Below are 9,354 nucleotides of genomic sequence, written 5' to 3' on the forward strand. Positions count from 1 at the left end.
TGATGCAGGTACAGCCACCAGGCTTCCACAGGACAGCTTTCTCAAAATCTGACAAACAATTAACCCTGAAATGTACAGAAGGGCATTGTCCACAAGGCTACCAAAGTGGGTAGCTGTGGCCACAAACAAGTGCAGACAGACATTTACAAAAGGGGATGGAAGCTCCTTGGATTCTTCTTCTAACATCTCAACGGCCGATATGGACAGTTTCATCATATGCATGGTGCAGAGTTTTATGGTCATTTCATCACATTCACCCTTGAGAGGCACCTCTCCACCATAATCTAGCTTGCGTCACTTTGTCAAACCTCAGTCTTTCATTTTACACAGTGATATAGCCTTCATATTGAGAATGAAAGGAAAAGACACAATGCAATCACATTCCCTCTGTATAGTTTTATACATTTAAAATATAAATACTCATATGGAATATGAATCTCTGCTTCATTCAGTACAGTACATTCAACGCTATCTCACGACCAATTCGTACGAATTTGTACGAGTGATTAAAAAGTGGCTAATTCGTATGAATTCGTACGACCTCACTCGTACGTATTTGTACGATTTGTCTGAACCCACGTGATGGGTAGGTTTAGGGGCGGGGTCAGGGGTAGGTCATTCATACGAATTGGGCAACTCATAAATATGTACAATTTAGCAAAAATCGTACTAATTCGTACGAGTGAGGTCGTATGAATTCGTACAAATTAGCCACATCGTAAAATTCGTACGAATTGGTTCATTTTATACCAAACACAAAAATTTCAATGCTGGGGCAAAAGTTACAATGATAATCCGGAAGACAACAGAGTTCATAACAACAGTATCTTTTTTATCCATACCAGTTTCTTCTTTAAAACAACACGATTTTTTCACTGGATTTTAAAATGCTTTATGAGCCATCATTGAGAGAAAAATTAGGATTCAAGCAAACAAAGTATAACACATGCCATATAAAAAGTAACGGCAAGGTTAGAGATATAAATAATATAATTGTTTCAATATAATTGTATAATAAATAGTGTAATTTGGACTCTAGATTCATTTTACTCTGAATACTCAAATGCTTTAAGGTAAAGATCTTTCCTTTAACAGAGACTTGCACTCTCAGACCTGGAGGAAGACCAAGCGCTTTGGAAATCAGGAGGCAGGAGGTGAAAATGGATCTGGACATTACGTTTGACAAATTATTGTAGAAAATATTGTCTGATTGACAGAAAATTTAAAACATCTAATTGGGCTTAAGCCCCAAATGTTTTGTCAAAAGCCCCGAATCTATAGTTTTTTATAAATAACTTCAACTTTGTTTCATTTCCTCTCAGCCTTTCTGACTGGAGTGGTAAAAAATGAAACAAAAGCTATATTACCATGCATGGTTGTATGTAAGCCCCGAATGTTTACATCGTCTGGCTCTGCCCCTGTTGTCACTTCTTATTGAGTCTCTTCATCATTGTTCGACTTCGATTTAAACATAAAAGGCAGAACAGTTTCTGACATTTTAAGGTGTCTTCAAGCTGCCTGCTAACACACGAGCACCGCCCTCTGTGCCGGGAGCAGCATATTTGCATTTAAAGGGACACACACAAAACGCGTTTTTGAAGGACAATTTTAACATGGTTTAAAAATTATCTGTGGGGTATTTTGAGCTAAAACTTCACATAGACACTCTGGAAGTCCTGATCACACAGACATTTTTTTTTTACATATTTAATTTACAAATATACAAACTCTTAGAGAGTAAATGTTTCTCTTATAAAATGATATCTGGTTTTATATTATGTTAGCAGAACTTTATTGCAGTTGTTTATTTGTTATGTTCCCTCAAAGCTGAGTCAAGAAAGATAAGCTGAAAGGCTGATAGGCTAATGTATACCTGTACCGTGTGTGATTGTTTGGACACTCCCACTGCATGATGCGATGAAAGTAAACACAGATTCAAGGTTAGACAAATAATTGGAAATCGTTCTTAGAATGAACCCTGTTTAGGAGTCCAAACTTTTGCCAATATTGGTCTTTGTAAGTCACATAATAAGATCTGGAACAAACATGTCAGTGGAGTGGAAAACCTTGTCAAAGGAGGTCTTGTCAAAGAAAAAAAGTTAATTATTAATTAAAATCAAATTAAATTTGAACCTGTGGCTTGACCTGAACGATGACTAACATAGGAAAACGAAAGAAAAGTGATATATATATATTTTTTTATATGATTGTTGTTCTTTTTACTATAGCTGACAATTTTTAATCTTTAGCTGTGGATAGTGGATCAGAACAAACTTTTTTTTATTATTAATGAACATACATAAAAACAAATACATACAGTTACAACTCAAAATAATTTAACAACAATAATATAATTCTGAACAGTAGGCTAGACAAAGAGCCAGTATAACTAATAACTAGGGATGGCCCGATACCGATACTGGCATCGGGGATCGGGTCGATACTGTCCTCATATACTCGTACTCGTACTCATAAAAATTCGCCGATACCACGCCCCAATACCACGTACATTTTGCGAAACGAAACTGGCCGCCGCGAGTGCTTTGTCGAGGTGAACTGAGGCATAGGGACGTGTACTCCCAACGCAAAAGAGTGCGGCGCGGCACTAGATCTGATGGCCGAGCGCGAGCGCGGGCGCGGGCGGGGGGAGACCGGGGACGGTTGTAACACTTTTTTCTTCAGCACCTAAAACTACCTCTTTTTTTTAGCTACACGTCTGTAAGGAACTCAGCTTTTTGGAAATATTAATAATCAATAATATCTTGTTATTATTAATTATAAATATTTGGGTCAGTTAATTGGATTAACTTGATGTGGCTGAATTAATATTACAATCAATTAATCAGTTCTTCCAACGAACTATTTTGATTATTAATTTATTCTAATAAAGGGTATCTTCCATGGCCACCGAAGAATAATTATTTCTTCGCCTGTACAGTACTTTGAGCCAGTAGCAAAAACCGTGATCGTAAAGTGACTTGTATTGCAAACAAAACAGAACCAAATACATATTATGTACAAGTTTTATTAACTAAATATAGATATTTATATGAATATAAATAAACTAAACAACATACACACATGAATACATAAATAGGTTAGTGATAGGATGAAATTGGAAACCGGAAGAGGGTCTATGAGAAGAACCATCAGAATTTCATTTTCACATTTCATTGAATTGAATACTTGCATTTGTAATGGGAACAATTCTTGAAGTTGTTGAAAATTGGAGTCGTTGATGGTTCCGGCAGTGTCAAGTGGAAGTTGGTTGAGCGTTCTCTTTCTCCAGGAACGCATGACTGGTTTGGTGAAGGCCTGGGACTCTGTTGAGGCCACGCCGAGCACCCAGGAGAAGTGAGGAAGTCGGAAGGATGGGTGATTGGAGTCGTTGTTGGTTGGAGTCTTTGTTCCAAAACTCCTGAGATTGTCCTTGGTTCTTTGTGAGAGAGTCTTCTCTCTTTTCCATGAGGCCGGATCTGGTTGGAATCGAGGCCTGCTGGGCCCTGGGGCCCCCGTGGAGGGGGAGGGGGCTCCCCAGTCTCACCAGAATAGTGTTGCGGCTGGATGAAAAAACTAAGAGAGGGCGGTCACTGTTGCCTGCCTCTGATATACCCTGAGAAAAGAACCAACCCCTAAGGTTTGAATGGACCTATGAGTAAGGTGACATGTCCGAGAGGGGAAGCGGCTCTTAGTTGATTTATGGTCTTTGTCCCCAGCATGCTTAGACTGTTCATTCAAGCTCAAATTGACATAACAAATTCACATTGCATTCTAAGAGAAGGTGATGTACATCAAAGTGTGTGTCATTAAATGAGGATTAATTTGCTAGGAAGCATGATACAGGTGAGGTTATATTGACCGTTGGGTGGTTGTTCAACCACATACACCCCAATCAAACATACCATGTTGTTATACCTAATAGTACACGAGACAGTAAATCATCACAGTTTCTGTGAGGCATGTTCCTTCATAGATCAGAGTAACACCGCAAAGTTTATTTAATTAAAGATGGTCTCTCTCTCTTAAGCATGTGGCGCATGTGGCCACATTCCTTTGAGGTCGTAAAGTCTGTTATCAGTCTTAAAGTGTTCTGTAACCGGACACCCGGCTGACAAAGTAACTTCATTTGTGAGGTTAGTTTTGGGGGAGAGTTTCATAGACCTTTATATTCATTAAATATAGTGAATATGAATAATTAGTGTGTGTCTGATTGGTCCAGACCCTACACGTCTGAAACGTTTAGGCAAAGTACACATATTTGTCTACTACAAATGGCAAAAATTTAAATTTCTTCAAATATATCACAGACTTTGTGAGATGATCATGAATACAAGGTGGTCCTTTGTTACAACCTACCCCACCACTGGGGTAGGTTGTAACACATACTGGGGTAAGTTGTAACAGGTAGACAAAATGCACAATAAATAAGGGTACTCCAAGTCATATGCCACAACAACATTTTTATTTTAAATGAATGGCTGCAACAATAAAATATGTGTGAATATGGAGAGTGTATGTGCATATTTTGTGTGTTTGTGCATGCACATGTGTGCGTTTGTGTGTGCATGTCTGTATGTGCACATTCATATGTATGGATGTGTGTGTGTGTGTGTGTGTGTGTGTGTGTGTGTGTGTGTGTGTGTGTGTGTGTGTGTGTGTGTGTGTGTGTGTGTGTGTGTGTGTGTGTGTGTGTGTGTGAAAGCAAATTACATAAACACTTACTCCCATTCCACAGAATGAACAAATGAAATGCATTCTTTATCAGTCACAATGGTGACAAGAACAAGCAAATTAAATGCATTTTAAGTCACAAACGGTGACAAGAACAAACTTCCTCTGCTGCTCTTTTTAAAAGACTGGCATCGACTCCACGATCCGTCTTTCTCACCCGAGTTCTAGGCATTCTGTATAATTATTAAAATCACAAAAAATCTCATAGTTGCATGTATGGGGATGGTTGTAACACTTTCAAAACACGTGTTACAACCTACCCCGCCACTGTCACCATTGTTTAAATAGCTGTATTAGCATGGTGCTTTGAAATTAGCAGGAGGTTGATACACCATTCTTTACTATAGAAACTACAGTTTGACCTAATATAACTCATACAACATTATCTACAACGGTAGAAGTACTAAACAAAATATTATCTTGTTATGTTTTTTTACTTTCTTATCTCAGAATTTGATTTTCTACTGTAGCTTCATGAGAGATTGCAACACAGACTTGAAAACCTCTGTGTGCGATCGTAAAGGAAGCCTGAGGAAACTGAAATTGTCACATGACTCCTATCTTATCCCTGATTGGTGGAATTGGTAGTGTTACAACTAGCCCCGTGTTACAACCGTCCCCGGTCTCCCCTAATGCACTCACTCTGTGTGTGCGGGTTCCGGGAGAATAAAACGATTCGCGGGACTCCCGCAAACTAGAAATATCTATGAATACAACATATTAAAACTAATAGATTTTCATTCATCTGTTGCAGAAAAGCAAGAAGAACAACTAAAACAAAATAGAAACGATTTACAGGCCAGAGTTTCTATTCATAACATGTTTGCAGCGTTGAGCGATGTAGCCAATCACAGACATGTGTGTTGATTTCTTGAACGCAATGGCTAATCAGAAGCATTTAAGATAGACTCCCCTCACTGCTCAAAACTTTTTTTCAAATCCTCTAATTATAACAAACAAAGTGTGGATATTATGAAAGATTCATTGTGCAGTCAGCTTCATTGATAATAACAGATGTGTGAGATCGCGATGAACTGTCAGCTTTTTAGGAATTAGACTATTAAGGGAGCGCACTTTGGGCGCATTCAGTCATGTCAGACCATGCACACAGTAACTGCTTGCTTTTATGTTAAATTAACAGTGGTTTGTGTGTTAATACATTTATTATTTTACTCATTATTATTTATTTTTAGACTTGTTAAAACAAGCAGAGAAGAAAATAAAAACAGTCTTCTAACCTGTGTTCTAAAATAGTCTTCTGTCTTCTTTTCTGGGAGCCTATAGTTACTTTTGCGGTAGAAATATCGGTATCGGTACTCGATATCGGCAAGTACACAAATGTAAATACTCGTACTCGTATCGGTTTGAAAAAAAATGGTATCGGGCCATCCCTACTAATAACAAACAAAAAAAATGAGCCAGGGGTAACATATAAATTAAAATAAATTCAATTTGAGAGACAATAAAAAAAATGCCTTAAGACCCTTTGTTTGTACATTATAAAAAAGCATAAATGTGACCTGATCCAGCAAAATGAGTCACAGTGACCCAAATTTCCAAATTGAGATTTTGGTATAAATGGAAAGAGGAGACCATAGGCTTTCAAATGATATCAAAGTCATACCTTGAATGGTTGTAAAGATATACACATTTGAATTATGGTCGTCTGCCCTCTTTTTCCAATTGAAAACCTGAGAAAATCGCTTTTAAAGTTTTTTGCCCGTTTTTTGTTGATAACTTTCAAAATCCATTGCATTTAAAGGGATAAACTATTTATTTCACAGCTTAATTTGACCAAAGACATTAATATATATATATATATATATATATATATATATATATATATATATATATATATATATATATATATATAATGCTATTAAAACCAGGCTTAAGCTCAAATTATTTTAAAGTTTTTATTTGAATAAATAATTTAAAAGTACCTTTTACAAAAATGTACTAAAATCAGAAAGATTGAAGAGAAGTGCTACATTTTTGCTTGAGAGAGAGGGTGTGTGTGTGTCTTGTTGTGGCAAAAATTCTGTTAAACATCATCACTGCGTAAGAGACACTCAGAGTCAAACTAATAAAAAGAAAAGTATTTATTCTTGCAAGAATAGGTTCAGTCTAGTACACAGAAGTTACGCTGTGCAAGAGAGTGACACACAACAGGAAGATATGAGACAGCCTTTATACTGTTTTCAAGGTTCCTCCTCACCCGCTGTACCTTTCACCCACTCAGATAAGGTCCTTACTGCTGTTCAGTTTCTACTTAAAGACACAAACTGGTACTGAAATAAACTGGCCAAAACTGACCGTCTCTAAGGTCTGAGGTCCTGTCCCATATGTTCCTGAAACGTCACGCACAAGCACGTACACACATATACTTTTATACATTGAATAGGTTCTTTCTCTTATGATACCTGTTTGGGATCAATGAATATTAAAATTTCCACAACAATTCCCCCCTTTTTATCATTCAGATTACCCAATCATAATAATAAAAATAATAGAACAAATTTTAAGTCATATCATCACTTATACTCTTCATCTCTGGTTACCATTACAAATCTTGAAACCCACATGGCATTTCAACAGGCTAAGAAATACAAAGAAATAAAAGTAGAATAAAATCCCTCATTTCGACCCCTCTCCTTGTACGTCATCACATAGCGGATAACCACAGCTTTTAACCTTCTGTTCATATCAAAAACATTCATAGAAAGAAAGAAAAAGAAAAGGAAACATACACTTTAACACATGTCACAGTAGCTCCCACTACTTGTATCATCATATTTTGTTCATCCAATTGAACAGACTCCCAGCTTTAACCAGTCTCTGTACTGAGCTGGAAACACATTATAATGCATGGTAAACATAACAATATTGATAATCCTATCGCTGAAATTGGTAGTACAGTACCCCCAACCCCCCAAAGATTAACCAATCTTATCCATTTACCATCAGTCCACGCCCATTTCCATACATCACCTCCATTTTCCTAACCATGTTTTCTTAACTTTTAACTCGATTCAGCCAGTGGTTTTACTTAGTAAGCTCTATTTAACACCATATTTAATAAAATCTATCCAGAAAAGGTTTTATATTTTTTATCCATCAAATATTTTTTATCATCAAAATTTTCTAATGAATCCTTAACCAATCAAATCATTTGATCTAAGCCCTATTTTGATTCAATCAAATAAAATCATCACAAAAACAGATTCTTTTGTTAAACTCAAACCATTAGTTCGTGCATCTTCCTCCCGGTGTGTTGGTCATCTCGTTTGCCCCATGGACATTCCGTCTTCACCAGGTTGACACTTTGCGTGCCGTAGCCATGGTCTTCCATCGCTGGTGAAGGAGGCTGTTACTAGCACGAGCCTTTGACCCCTCACTTTGTGCTCTATATGATGGTTGAGGCCTGTTGGTGTTGTCTAAGGTGAGAGGCTTGGACCCAGGTGTCACACTCTCCAACCATTTTCTGATCCTTATAAGGTTTTCCCTTAAATCACGACCGCACCCCCACTGGAGTGAACCATTTCTTGCCTGCTTTCACCTGTGAATGGAGACCTTAAGTATTTTGTTAGTGACCGCTTGTCTTGCCGCTCGTCCCCTTTGGTGTGATCTGTGGAATCAACAACCTGAAACATTATCTCCGGATAATTTCTTGCTCACTTAATAGCACTCGGGGTCCTTTTACCCTGAAAAACACTCAACCCACTTTGCTCATGTCCACAACACAATATTTATACATTTGGAACAGAATTAGTTCTGTTTTCTGCAATCCTTCCTGACATTCTGCAAAAGGAAAATCTTAAGTTATGCGCTGCGCAGGTGTGGCCTTGTTTCCTTCTGCCACAATAACAATCCAGGCCAGGATAGTAAGTCAAATTCATCCATAACCATTATTTTATTAGGCACATTCTGCCCTGCATCAAAGTCTGCATGCTCTGTAAAGAAAAACAAATGTCGAGGTTATTTTCAGATAGTAAAGTACACGTAATTTCTTTTGTCTGCTGTGCTGCCACGGCCTTCGCTGCTGCATCTGCCCTGGCGTTTCCTGTTGAAACAGTCCTGCAATTTTGTTATCAGCGTGTGCGGCACACTTACAGACAGCAATTTTGTTAGGGAGAAGAATGGCTTCTTGCCAGGCTTTTACCCTATTAAGCCCCTTGTCCTCCCAACATATACCGTCCCTTAATAAACCAAATTTTGTCAATTGTTATCCAAATTGTTACCATCCCCCCTTTTGATGCATGAATCATCTCGTGCATCAATCTAACATCATGGTGTTTGGATAAAGTTTGCATCAACACTAACCCAAACGTTGTCCCAAAGCCAAAATTCCTCCAGACATCTTTCTCTGCCTCTGAAACAAAAATATTACTTAAAGCCACAAACACATCTTCTTATCAGAGTATTTGGAGGGCAACGGCCCTCAGTCTTACAGTGTATCCTGCTTTTCAGGCCTGTTGTTTGGTCTCTTAATCCCGTCATCTACAAACATTGTTTCTGAAAATTCTGTTTCAATTGTTTCTGTCAGGTCAGGTCGTGCTGTACAGACTTGGTCAATGTCAGTCAAACAACATTTTCCCCCTTTGTTCACAATATTCATAAATG

This window comes from Siphateles boraxobius, unplaced genomic scaffold (assembly GCF_051911475.1).
Source record: "Siphateles boraxobius isolate OS27281-9 unplaced genomic scaffold, OSU_SipBor_1 24, whole genome shotgun sequence".
Classification (NCBI taxonomy): Eukaryota; Metazoa; Chordata; class Actinopteri; order Cypriniformes; family Leuciscidae; genus Siphateles; species Siphateles boraxobius.